General features: G+C 38.5%; 1 pseudogene; it reads left to right on the forward strand.

Moving 5' to 3' along the window:
• The window catches only part of LOC103273332, a 36,148-nt pseudogene that overhangs the window by 5,088 nt on the left and 16,041 nt on the right, over window positions 1-15,019 (forward strand).

The raw sequence follows: 15,019 nt of genomic DNA on the forward strand, positions 1-15,019 counted from the left end.
TCCTTCCGCCTCAGCCTTCCAAGTAGCTGGAACTACAGGTGCGCGCTACCACGCCCGGCTAATTTTTTTTTGTTTATTGTGGAGATGAGGTCTTCCCAATTTGCCCAGGCGGGTCTCGAACCCACAGGCTCAGGCAATCCACTCACCTCAGCCTCCCAAAGGCGCGGAATTACAGGCTGAGCCACTGTGCCCGGCATATGCAGTATACTAATTGATGAGGTGTGCCCCCTCCCCCAGCAGATTCCCACTACTGCCAATCCCATCTCCCCACTACCACCCCCACAGCTTCCTGCTACTGCCAATCCTTTTCTTAAGGTATTATGATAATTGTTCAAGGTCCACTTTTGAGTGAGAACATGTGATACTCATTTCTTTGTTTCTGTGATAGATCATTCAGTATTATAGATTCTAAGTCCATCTAGGTGACTGTGAAGTTCATGATTTTGTCCTTTATAGCTTTGTAGTATTCCATCATGTACATGTACCACATTTTTTTAATCCAGTCCTCTTTTGATGGGCAGCACGGTTGGTTCCATCTTCTTGCTTTTGTGAACAATGCTGCAATAAACATACATGTGCAGGTATCTTTTTCATAGAGTGATTTGAGTTCCTCCGGGTATATTCCAGCAGGGGGATGGCAGGGTCATATGGAAGGTCGATTTTTAGATCTTTTAGGAATCGCCACACTGTTTTCCACAGAGTTTTTCTAACTTGTTTTCTAGGCTGACCCTAAGAATGACTCCTGGATCTTCACCCTGGCTGTGCTACTGAGCAGCACCTTTGTCTACAACAGCATGAGCACCATCAACCACCAGGCCCTGGAACAACTGCAGTATCCTTCCAGGAAGTGAAGAGCCTTGTTTTACTGAGTTTAAAGGAATGGATCCTGATTCTGTTTCTTTTTTGCTGTGACTCAGTTGTACTGGTTGAGTAAGACTGGACACAGGAAATACTTTAAAAGGGAATATTTTAAAAACTAATTTCTAGGCCGGATGCAGTGGCTCAAGTCTTTAATCTCAGCACTTTAGGAGGCCGAGGTGAGAGGATTGTCTGAGTTCAGGGGTTCGAGACCAGCCTGGACAACTTGGTGAGACCTCATCTCTACAATAAATCAAAAAATAAGCCGGGCATGGTAGAATGTGTCTGTAGTTTCGGCTACGTGAAAGGCTGAGGTGGAAGGATAGCTTGAGCCCAGCAGGTCGTGGTGCAGTGGCCATGTGTGTCACTGCATCCCAGCCTGGGTCACAGAATGAGACTCCAACTCAAAATAAATAAATAAAAATAAAAGCTAGTTTCTAAGTGAGTCCTGGAAATTGTGGTATATGGTGCTTCTCCTTCCTTAACTAAGATCCAGCTATGTGACTGAACTAATAGAGCTAATTAGGGCAAAATCTAGCCCCAGCCCAGATGACATAGAAGACTCCACTGAATTTGTCAGTTTCTTTCCAGACTTTATTTGGACTGTCCGGGATTTCATGTGGGAGTTGAAGTTAGGTGATCAAGTAATCACAGAAGATGAGTACTTGGAGAGTGCCTTGAAGCTGAATCCAGGTATCAGAGCGTGGCCTGGGCATTCATAGTTTCAGTAGGTGGTGGGATCAATGAAGCTGATTTATATTAGCACCTGATAGAAATGTTTATATGAGACTGGATTCAGAACCATGCTAGCAGTGGTTGTTGACTGACATGTGTCCAGGATTTTAGTAGTTATTATAATTTGAAAATTTCTAGTGACTGGGGTTTAAATCCATTGAGGAAATTTAATACTCAATGTTCTTTCAAATGATGTTAGACTAATCAGTACCATGAAAAAAAAATTGAGGACCACAATTATTATTACCACTTCCTGAGACTCATGTTTTATTGTTCTTTATTCAGTATAAATGCTCTTCCTATTTCATTAAAGGAAATTAACTAATCAGTTTGGAAGTTGGTAAAAACAGAATCACAAAAAGTCAAATCTTCTCATTTTGAAAATATAATCAATATATTTAACCTGCCTAGATAGTTACTTTCTTCAGAGAACTACAGATTTATACACTAGATGATTCAAGAAAAAATTATATTGATATGTGCTTCCAATCAAACCTTTCATTTTAACTTTTTCTTAACACCTTCCTTATTCTACAGCTTTATACAACATGTTGTCAATGTATGATTAGTTTATAATAAATTTGGTTTATATTTAACAGAGTAGATAGCTGATTGTACCTATAATCGATATCTTTTTTTGTTCATGCACTCTGTCATCCTTTTCACAAACATTTATTTTGAAAAGATAGTATATGCCACATTATCCCTCCGTAGGACAATGTCAACTCCAATATTTTCTGACATGGAAAAGTGGTGAGGTTTTCAAATTATACTCAGATTAGCTTTACTCTGGATTTTTTTGCAAAAGGAATCTCTAAACATATTCATGGTATTTATAATTTCTGGCCCTGATTTTGAAATAGTTTTCATTACCAACTTGGAGATCGTCTGTCATCCTCGTGAGATTGCTCCCAGCAGCATCTGGTTCTTATTTCTTGCATTACATTACTTTAGAATCTACATTTCTGACATGGGACTGGAATATCAGCAATGTATTTCTGACACATTTTTTGATTAATTAATCATTCAAAAATGCAATAGTCAATCTCTTACCCACCAGACAAGGCGAAAGAAGACAATCATAAGTTTCTTCCCTTAAGATGGTTACCTCCCTTTTTTCTCTAGAAGTGCTTTTCCTCATTCTTGCCCTTGAACAAAAATGGATTTTTCAACCCTTGGTTACATCAAGGCTGCATTGCAGGCTTGAATAAAAGAAGATGCACAAGGTAGAGGAACTGTACTGATGTAAAGGTCCCTGGAAACCTCCTTAACCTTCTTGGTTGCAGACTGACTCTTCAGTGATCAATCTTTTTACATTTCACAGGCAATAATTCTAATATTCAAAAGTCCAACATGACTAGAGAGTGTATCAGGCGTTTCTTTCCAACACGGAAGTGCTTTGTCTTTGACCGGCCTACAAGTGACAAAAATCTCTTATTCCATATCAAACAAGTACCAGAAGACAAACTGGAAAATAATTTCAAGGTGCAATCCAAAAAATTCCATTCATACATCTTCACTAATGCAAAGACCAAGACCCTGAGAGGCGGAATCATAATCACCGGGAATCGTGAGTCTCTTGTTTCCAAAGCACGCCTCTCTGTGGTCCACTGTGTGTGATGGAGTTGTGATGCTTCTGTGGGTTGACAAATAATTGGAACAATTAATTTTGTTTCTTGATGTATAGAAGATTGGAGTAGCAAACATTCATACCACACATAGAAGTGCATATTTCTTAAAGTTTACTAATATTAAGATTTCTTGAGCCTGATACACCTCACAAAATAAATACATATATGACAAAAGTAAAAACTGCTGTTAAGGAGAATTCTGTATGATGAGAAAGAAGTTCTATATGATGAATATTATTCAGTGAAACTGTGTAAGATATTTTATCAATTTACGTCAGTCAAAAAATAAGTGGCAGATCATGAGTTCCAGGCAAGCTCATTGAGAGAGAAAGATAATTGTTTCTCAGCGAGACTCTTGATGAACTTGCCTGGAACTCGTGGACTACTGTGTATTTTTTGACCAATATAAATGTATGATATATCTTGTATATTTTCACTGAGCAACACTCCTTCATGCAAGCTTATTGAGAGTTTGAGAAAGAAATTTAAATATCTTCTGGGGCACACAGCAAGGACAAGCTTTGAAATGTCTGTGGTCTGCCCTTTGGAAACAGGACTGCACTGTCATTATGAGTGGTCAACTGCATGTTCTTTAGTAGATATTCCAGAATGGGGTAGCACATTGCATCTGCACTTCTTGATGACTACAATTTATCAAAAACAATTAAAATATTAAACTGTGACTCTATTAATAAAGAACATTTATAAGAAATGATCTGTAGGCCTGCACTATTCTCTATGCTTTAGCAATATTGACTGCATTCCTACGTGAGAAAACCAATGGGCAGCAGGGAGTATCCCGTGGAGTGTGCTTTTGAAAGCGCTACTCAGAGACACAGGTACCATGTTCCATTTCTTTGGGAACCAAGTGAATTGACCTGGTTACCATTGAGGTCACCTGCTACAAGTTTGACAAAAATATATCATTGTAGCTGGGCTCAGTGGCTCAGCCTGTAATCCCGTGCCTTTGGGAGGCAGAGGTGAGTGGATTGCCTGAGCCCGCGGGTTCGAGACTCGCCTGGGCAGCGAGACCTCATCTCTACAATAAATCAAAAAATCAGCCAAGCGTAGTAGCATATGCCTGTAATTCCAGCTACTTGGAGGGCTGAGGCGGAAGGATCGCCGGAGCCCAGCTGGTGGAGGCTGCGGTGGCCAGGAGCAGCCACTGCACTCCAGTCTGGGTTACAGAGTGAGACTCCAACTCAAAAAAAAAAAAAAAAAATATATATATATATATATATATATATATATATATATATATATATATATATATATATATATATATATAATTGTTTGATTTTTTGTGTGTGTGTGAATTACTACAATGTGGAAGGAACAATTGTCCTCTTTTATGTAAAACTTTTCTTTTCTTTGATTATTGATAAGCTTTGGAAAAAAATAGATATCATTTTCTGTGAAGAGCTGGCTTCATAGGTATATGACCTGTGCCTGTAATAAACATATCCCCATGCTGAGATGGACCCATGCTTTGTTCAGCATTCTATGATGCTGTCTTCAAATTCCTGATCACATTTTTTAAAAGGAATGTGCATTTTTGTTTGCAACTAGGACTCACAAATTGTGTACTTTGTCTAATAACTCATGTATGTTTTATTTATATGAGAAAGCACTTTTCTAGGAAACATTAAAACATATTAGTCACAATGAGTAACTTAATTTTGTAATTTGGTAAATTCAAGAGACATAAAAGAAAGAGTGAATAGAAAAACCAGTGATGCTATTATAAAGAACTGAATTCAAGGAGGAAGAAAAAGAGGAGTAGAAAGCTTCAAGATAAATAGTATTTTTATGATTCTTAGAATTTTGGTCCTTAAAACTTGTAAAACAGTGAATGACACACACACATACAAATATATATATGCAATGTGGAATGACATTTATATATGTCATTCAGGGCTGGGGACTCTGGTGGTGACCTACATGGATGCCATCAACAGTGGAGGAGTACCTTGTCTAGAGAACACAGTTGCAACTCTGGCAAAGCTTGAGAACTCAGCGGCTGTGCAGAAGGCAGCCAAACACTACAGCCAACAAATGGTCCAGCTACTGAAACTCCCCACAGACACACTCCAGGAGCTGCTGGACTTGCACGCAGCCTGTGAGAAGGAAGCCGTTGAAATCTTCATGGCTCACTCCTTCAAAGATGACAAGCGGGAGTTCCACAAAGAGCTTGTGGTAATTTTGGAATTTATCCTTCCTGATTCCTGCCCTTCTGAGATGATGCCTGAAGTCTTTTTTGACACATGATCAGTCTCTTTACCATTGTGGAAGCAACCTGGATTATTCGTGGCTCTATGGGCTAGAAGATTATGCTTTTTCTAGCGATGGTCACTTTTTTCCCCTATTGTGCACAAAAAATTACCATTAGTTTAGCAGCCTAAAACAACAACACGATTAACCAGATCAAGCTGTTTAGGTCAGAAGTCCTTATCAGGGTGTGACAGTATTCCACTTATTGTACCATAGGTTGAAAATAAGGTGTCAAATGCACTTAGCTTTCCTATGGAAGAAACACCCTCCATATTCCAGCCAGCAACAGTGTAGCAAATCCTGCTGCTTATAGTCCCTTTTGTTTACTGTACTGACACCTGCTGGAAAAAAACTGGTTTTGGGCTTCCGTAATTAGGTCATGCCCAACAGGGTACACTCCATTTATTAAAGTCAACCTGTGCTGTATAACATATTTAATCACAGGATTAATGTCAATCATATGCACAGGCACAGGAGTATGCAGAATGTGGACAATAAGGCATTAGAAATCTTATGGGATATCTTAAGTGTGCTGATTCTTGGCAGGTTTACTGAAAGTTTATCAGTCTGCCTGGAATTTACCTAAAAGTGAGAACATTTTCTTAATTCATGTTGAAGAAATCCAACTGAATTGTAATTTACAAGTATAAACAAAATAAAATTCTGTGCCTATATCTTCACATGTTCAAACCCTCAATGTAAAATGCACAGATTGTTCTTATCTCTCTTCATAATACACTTTCCTCATTACTGGGGAGTTGTTTTGCCATGTATATACCTTTATCCAAAGCAGCCTACATATTCTGAGGAAATTTTACTTTTAACCAGAATGCTACTTACTATTGCTTGGAAATCAGAGATTTGTTAATGATCCTACAGATAAAAAAAAAACAAAAAACCAACGCTGGAGTTTATGTCCTCCAATCTCATGATTTTACATTTATTGAGCCTGACCCTAGAGAAGTAAGGGACTTTCTGTGGGTCACACAGAGAATTGATCGGAACTAGGTCTGATTCCTGGTATATCCTACATCTGTCTATTTTGAGGGCAACAGATTTTTTTCTTCCAAGAGGATCACCATAGGACCTTTCCTACTAACAGCTTCTCTTTTTGTATCTCCTTCCATTTCCCTGGTAGACAACCATAGAACAAAATAAAGAAGACTTTGTGCTACAGATTGAAGAGGAATCTGTCAAACATTGTGAAGAAGAGCTTGAGCGACTTTCGAAGCCCCTGATGGAAAGCATTTCTAGGGGAGCTTTCTCTCGCCCTGGAGGACACAATCTCTACTTAGAAGTAAAGAAAAAGATTGAAGAGGACTATAACCTAGTGCCCAGAAAAGGAGTTAAGGTGAAGAATAAGGGGAGGGGAAAATGGTTACTAGAGTGTGGTCAGAGGGTATTTATTGCCCTTTCTGAAAATGTAAGACCACAGCACCATTTGTGGTGAGAAAGAAGAACATGACACTATGCCAACAATTTTAGTTTTTACAAGTAGTTATACACTGTTAAAGACACTACAAGTATATCCTTCCAAAGAGGATTTTAAATGAGGAACCCAGATGAAACTAATCATTTATTTTATTTATCAAGCAATGGGATAGTTTTTGTGTTAACTATAGAGGATATATTAGGCAACATACAACTTTGCTTTCAGAAGCCTGTGATCTTGCCTGAGATGAACGAATTAATAGTCAATTGGATATGGTGTGATTACAGTTATCACACTGACATGGACTGATAGTGTTAATAATGATGATGATAGACACATAGCTAAAACACATTGAGGATTCACTTTGTATACCAAGTATAATGTTAGATGAGTATGATGGATTATGAGTTTCATCTTCCACATTATACAGTTGAGAAAAGAAATTACAGGAGAAGCTAATAAGTTGCCTAAAAATGACACAACCAGTGAATGGTGGAGCTGATCGGACTCATTAATATACTTGGCAGCCATTGGAAGCTCAGATATTTTCCTTTTGAGAAACTTTGTCCTGTGTTCTATATGACTTTACAAATTCACATTCCTACCAACAGTTTCCAAGGATTCCCTTTTCTACATATCCTGCCAACACGTTATCTTATGACCCTTTGATAATGATAATGGCCATGCTCATGGGTATGAGATAATATCTCATTATGTTCTTTTATTTCCCTGATGAAAGTGATATTGAACCATTTTCACATACTTGTTGGTCACTGATTTTTTTGAGAAATGTCTATTTAGGTATTTTGCCTTTTTATTTTTGATTGAGTTATATGATTTCCTTATATATTTTAGATATTCCTCCCATATCAGATAGATACATGATTTGCAAGTATTATCTCCCACTCTGTATTTTGCCTTTTTATTTTGTTGATCATTTCCTGTGCTGTGCTGAAACTTTTAGTTTGATGTAGTTCAACTTATTTTTGTACTTGTTGCTTGTGCTTTTATTGTCCGATCTTAAAACTCATTGCCAAGGTCAATGTCAAGAGTTTACAGTTTCTAGTCCAACAGTTAAATCTTTAATCCATTTGTAGTTGATTTTGTATATGGTGTAATATAAGGCCTGATTTTATTGTTTGGGCATCCAGTTTCTCATCACTATTTATTGAAGAGGCTATCTTTTACACATTGTGTGCTCTGGTCACATTTGTTGAAATTATTTGACTCTATATGCGTGAATTTACATACTGCCTGTCTATTCTTTTCTATTGGTCTATGTGTCTATTTTTATTCCATATTGTATGAATTGACTACTATAGCTTTGTAGCAGATATTGAAATCAGGTAATGTGTTGCCTCTGGCTTATTTTCTTGTTGTTGCTCAAGATTGTTATGACTCTTTGGTGTCATTCATGATTTCACATGAATTTCAGAAATTGTTTTCTTATTTACATGAAAATTATCATTGGAATCTTAACAGGAATTATATTAAATCTGCAGATGACTTTTGGTAGTATGGGCATTTTAATAATTATAATTATTCCAACCAATGCACATTGTTTGTCTACTTTTATGTCTTCCTTTCATCAATGTTTTAGAGTTTTTAATGTACAGATCTTCCAATTCTTTAGTTAAATTATTCATTAGTATTATTCTTTTTGATGCTATTGTAAATGCAGTTGCTCTCCTAACTTTTTCAGATTTTTTGTAGTATATAGAAGTGTAACAGATTTTGTATGTTAATTTTATATTCTGCAACGATACTGATTTTGTTTATTATATTTAACAGCTGCTGGTACATTTCTTAGTAATGTTTCTCATGTCATTCAAAAATTACTTATAAGCCAAGATATGAAAACAACTTAAATATATATCCACAGATGAATAAGTGAAAAAAATTTTCAATCTTAAAAGGAAGGAAATCTTGTCAATTAGGGCAATATGAAAGGATATTATGCTTAGTATAATAAGCCAGATTCTCAAAGATAAATACTGCATGACTCACTTTTATAGGAATACAAAAAAGACTGAACTCAAATTAAGTACAAGTAGAATGGTAGTTACCAGGGTCAGAGGGGTAGGGGAAGAGGGGAAATATTGAAAAGAAATCACACTGGGTTACATTACAAATAAGACCTGAATACAAATCATGCAAAATAATGACTGTGATTAAAATAATGCATTGTTCACTTGGAATTTACTAAGGCAACAAATCTCAGGTATTCTCACTACATATACACACACAAAAGATGACTATATGAGGTGATGGATTTGTTAATTAGCTTGTTTAGCATCAACTAATCATTTCACAGGAAATACATGTATCAAAAAACATACACTTCTTATTTGTAAATCATACCTTAATAAAGCCAGGAATAAAACCCAGAAGGCAGCCTAGAAAAGTACCTGGCAGAGCGGCAGGAACTTCTAATTGAAGTATTGATAGATGCTGTCCTAGTTAAGAAAAGGGAGCACAGCATCTACACAGGAGAAAGCAAATGCCAATACTGTAAACGACGGAGGCTGTGTATCTAGAGAACCTCATGTAATCTGTTGTTTGCACCCTGGGGGGTGGGTGGGCTGCATTCCTGGGAAAGGAAGCTTAGGAGCTATAAAGAATGCAGCTGCTCAGGGCTTTCATGTCTCCCCAAAGAGCTTCTACTTATTTTCCTCATGTCCGTGGTGGGAAATAAACCGCTGAGGGATCCTAGGCAAGATGCAGAATTTTTGGTATCAGATTTGCGGTTTTATTGAACACTAATTTTCAAATCAGAAGACTAGATCTTTGCTGTCATACAGATCTTTCCTTCATCTGGTTTCTATAGGAAAACAAGGTTTTCCAGAGCTTCCTGAAGTCACAGTTGGTTATGGGGGAATCCATCCTGCAGGCAGACAAAGCACTCACTGCTGGAGAAAAGGCCACAGCTGGTGGGTATAGCAGGGGCAGGGCTCTGCTCTCAAGGAGTGGGTAAGTTCCTGTAACACCCTCTTGCTCATCTAACACAAAGAGTTTCCTAATACATGAGCTTCCTCTTACTATGAACACATGCTCTGCTAAATCTGAAAATATAAATGGGAGATGGGGCTGTACATCCAGCCACTCAGCATCTTTCCATCACATTCCGACACTTGTTCTTGTTGACATTACTAGTGGGAATTCGGAGATTCACAATTTTTCATCTCCTTCCTTTTCCAAAATCAGTCAGATTCCTGAGCTCAGGAAGATTGAACTCAGGCCTGACTCCTATTTCATTTCCTCTCTAAAACCTTTGTGAAACAGCGGAGCGAGCCCAGAAAGAAGCAGCTGAGAAGGAACAGGAGCTGCTAAGACAGAAACAGAAGGAGCAGCAGCAACGGATGGAGGCTCAAGAGAGAAGTTTCCAGGAAAACATCGCCAGCTGAAGGAGAAAATGGAGAGGGAAGAGAAGAACTTTTGAGGGAGCAGGAAAAGATGCTGGAGCACAAGCTGAAGGTAAGTCTGGTTGAAGCCTGGCATTGCTTGAGGGACAATGCCCGGGTTCCTCAGAAAGATAACGGTCAAAATATTAATCATAGTCACAATTCAGGAAAGAATAATACCTTTTAGATATATGTTTCTCTAAAAGTTATATGCTTCACTAAACCACAAATACATTTGAATCTTACTGACACGTATATGTCTAAAAGACTTCTGCATTTTCAATCTTATTGGACTTTGAAGAGTACATATGACATTCCCCAAGGTGCTAAACTGCTGTTTGTGGTGATTATAGTATTGTCTCACTGTGCCCCAATTTAATAAGACCTCAGTGCACTAGTCAGAATTGGCATAACCATCAAAGAGAACTGCAATAGGTCTACCTACCCTAAAAGGATCAGTTGTTGCCTCATATGATGTGTAAGATGTTGAAAGCTCTGAGTTTACCGTATTTGTTTCCTTGTCTGCTTTATTCATCCTGTACAGCCATAGTAAAATTCATCTTTTTCCCACCCTGAAGCTTGACAACCAGTGTTCTATGCATCATTAGAAATCTCCACTATCTGTTGGATAAGCATGACTATGCAACTTTAGTGGAACTGAGGATTAATCAGAATTAAACCTGCATTTGCTCCTGAAAGGCTTTCTTTCTCTGGAACAAAACTCCTCTTCATCCCCAGTGAGATGATTCAGAAGGACTCTCACAATGCTATAAACCATACATACTCCAACTATTCAGGCTCAAACATCTGGAAATATTGGAAGATCTCATCAAAGTTCTAAAATGATAGAGAAATAAACACATGGGCTTAACTAATAAATTTGTTAAATACAAACGCTGGCACTTAAATATTGATGATTTTCAAAAGTGGACTTTCCCCCTTTTATAGGTCCAAGAAGAACTGCTTATGGAAAGATTTAAAAATGAATCTGAGGCATTAAATAGCAAGATACATCAACTAAAAGACATGACAACAGTGAAAAAACCATTACTGTTTTCAGAGATCCTTGATGGACTTTGCAATACGATGATTTTAACATTACCAAGGATTGGTAAGCTACTTGCTGTGATACTCTTACTAAATAGGCTGAGTATTTCTGTTAAGGGAATTATAAAAGGAGGTTTCTTTTGTTTTGACAGCATAACACTATTGCTCATTTTGGAATTATATGTGTCACGGCAGTTTCATTTGAAAAAACTTGAAAATGAAAAGCAGTTATCAAAGAATGTCAGGGCCAAACTTTTAATCACAGTCACAAAATGAACTTAATTTTAATTAACTTAATGACTTAAAAAATAGAGAACAAGTTAGAAGCAATGATGTTTTTCCTAGAAAAGATTTAAACAAATCAAACAGACAAATGGTAAGATGAAGAAACCATTTGCAATTTTTTAAATAAATGCAGAGATCATATCAGTTATAATTAACTCTTACAAATCAATGAGAAGAGTGAAACTCCAATTTTTTTTAAGTAGGCAAAAATGTTTACTTTTACTGACCATAAAGTTGTGCAAAGTAAAACCATGAGATTCTTGTTTCACCTCTGTGATGGGCAAGGAATAATTCTTTGACAGGACACTAGGCTGGCAAAGGTTTGGGTAAATTCCTGGTGTGTCATACTGGTTAGTAAGGGTGTGAACTGCTGGAATGGTGTATCAAAAATTTAAACACGTGCATTTGATTTAGCAAATCCACATTAGGTTTTTGTGTATATATTCTTTCTTCTGTGCTTAATACCTTTTTAAAGTGTTTCCTGTAGAGCTGGTCTGGAATCTGCATAATCTCTTAGGGCTTAGATGTCTGGCAAGGATTTTAATACTCCATCACTGGTGAAGCTGGGCTTGGCTGGGTAAGAAATTTTTGCTTGAAATTGTTTATCTTTGAGGGTTTTGAATATTGGACTCCTGTCCCCTCTTGCTTGTAGTGTTTCTGCCAATATGTCTGATGTTATTCTGATTGGTTTTCCCCAGTATGTAGTCTGACATTTCTCTCTTGATACCTTTAGGATTTTTTTCTTTTGTGCATACATTGTGTAGGCAATTGACTATGTGTCTAGGGGTTGGTCTTCTCATTTGATGTCTTGCTGGGGTTCTCTATTTGGATGGTCACATCACTGGTGAGATGGGGAATGTTTTCTTGGATAACCTCCTGGAATACCTGCTCCAAGGTGTTTTCCTTTTCCCTTTCTTCTTCTGGGATACCAGTCACGTATAGGCTCAGCCTCTTGATATACTCACACATCCTTGGAGGCTTGGCTCTCTCTTTCTATGTTATTAACAGAGTGGGTTAATTGTGTGTTTTGGTCTTCAAGTTCAGAGATTCTTTCTTTCTGCTTCATTAATTTTGCTTTCCATGTGTGTCATCTGTTATTTACCTTCTTTTCTTTTCTTTTTTTTTTTTGAGTTGGAGTCTCACTCTGTCGCCCAGACTGGAGTGCAGTGGCACACTCCCAGCCACTGCAGCCTCAACCTGCTGGACTCCGGCGATCCTTCCACCCCAGCCTTCCAAGTAGCTGGAACTATAGGCGCGCGCTACCACGCCCAGCTAATTATTTGAATTATTGTAGAGATGAGGTCTCGCCAAGTTGCCCAGGCGGGTCTCGAACCCGCAGGCTCAGGCAATCCACTCACCTCAGCCTCCCAAAACACGGGGATTACAGGCTGAGCCACTGAGCCCGACTGCTATTTACTTTCTGGATGAATTTTTTTTATGGCCAAAATCCCTGTTACAAGTTCTTTCAGTGTCACATCTTGCCTTTCTTGAGTCTTATTCACTCTTTCCATCCATCCCCTAATCCCTGTTGTATTCTGGGGCCAGTCATTGGTGACTTCCAATGTTTGGGTCCTAGGTCTGATTTTTCAGGTATTTTCTCATTGTTACACTGGAAATTATTTGTGTTCTTCCATTGGTTTTTTGTCTCATTTGTGACAGATCTCATTCTTTTCTCTTTGTTCCATTATTCAGTGGCAGTGTGAGAGGCTTTTACTCCTGATGTTTGCTCAGCCCTCTATTCTTCCCTGATCAGAACTCTGAATTTGTTCTATTTTGAAACAGGGCTATGGGTGGGAAACTTTGCTCTCTCTCATAGTTTTAAGAGTTGAATAAGGTGGAGGATGGGAAGCTAGGAATCAGAAATGACTCGTTAATCACAGTGTTCACTGATTGCGGTATTGGTTACCTGAGACCCAGTCCCCACCACTGCTCTATATGACAATGGAATGAGTATGTGTGTGTATCCTTTGAGTACAAGATACAGTAATGGCAATGAGGAGAACAAAGAAAAGTGTAATAAAATAAGACGGACAAAATTTTTAAAAAATAAACAGAGCAACAAAAGATAAAACCAAAGCAAAAAACAATTACACACACACACACACACACACACACACACCCCAAAACAAACAGGAATAAAAACAAAGGAAAACAAAACAAAAATCAGGAAAACCAAACACACATATGCCCAACTCAAAATGAAAGGTGAAGAAAAAGAGAAAAATAGAGGAATTCAAGTTGAACACCTACACATATATTCACACACACATTAAACTAAGAAAATAGAAGAACAAAAAAAACTCAAAAAACCTGAAAGGTGAACACTTAATTCTTCACATACTCATATAAACATAAAACAAAAGAAGAAAGAAACAAAGAAGAGGGGGTAGGGTGTATGCAAATAGAACCCTCACATACACATTCATGTACAAAGGAAAAATATTTAAAAATCAATCAATAAAAAAAGAAGCCTGCCCTTTTGTGGCAGTTTTTATAATTGTTCCTCTCAGCTGCCCCTCTGCTGTCTCCTCCAGAGCTTTGGCCTCATTCATAATCTCCCCAGTGTCCAGCCCAGAGAAGGAGAAGGGGGCAGTGGAGGTGGTTGTGACCTCAGTCCTCTCCTCCCACTCTAGTATGGATAGGGGAGTCCCCTCAAGTTAGGAGATGTGGGATTGTCTCTTTCCCAAGTACTGGAGGGGAGAGCAAGCCAGATTTATTCTGGAGTGGAGTCCTCCTATTGTGGGTGACATCCAGGCTCTACCTTGGCTCATTCATCTCAGTCATTCTCCAGCCATGTGAGTTTCATATTCAGAGGATTGCTGGAGAGTAGAGGATTGAGTCAACCCCAGACTCACCACTGATATTTTTGCAGGTCTTCCTCATCCTTTTCTGGTCACACCCTTTGTCCTGCAGCTGAATGAGGGCAGGGGTTGGGGCACCTGAGACCTAACACTCATCTTGTCCCTCTGGAGTCTGTGCTTTCAGAATACTCCCTTCGGGTCACGATCAACCTCTGAGTAGTTAATTCTGCCAGTCACTGAGACTGGGTCAACTCTGTTGCTCTGTGGCGAGCAAGCCTGAACACATGCCTTCTCAGTTTTCAAGATAATGGCAGGGTGCCCTTTCGTATTCTTCACTGGGACACTGCCTCTGGGCTCCCTCGCTGTGCTCCCTCTGCAGCCATGGCTGCAAGTGTCCAGTGAGGATCTGCAGTGGTGTGGCAGAGCCTGGAACCAGGAGTCTCTCCAGGCAGCTTCTTTCCAAGAAGGGCTTTGCTGATTTATTTATTTATTTTTTTTGGTTGAAATCTCACACCTTCACCCAGGCTGGAGGGTAGTGGTACACTCATGGCCACCACA

This window comes from Carlito syrichta, unplaced genomic scaffold (assembly GCF_000164805.1).
Source record: "Carlito syrichta isolate Samal-C Ts95f unplaced genomic scaffold, Tarsius_syrichta-2.0.1 Scaffold313996, whole genome shotgun sequence".
Taxonomy (NCBI): Eukaryota; Metazoa; Chordata; class Mammalia; order Primates; family Tarsiidae; genus Carlito; species Carlito syrichta.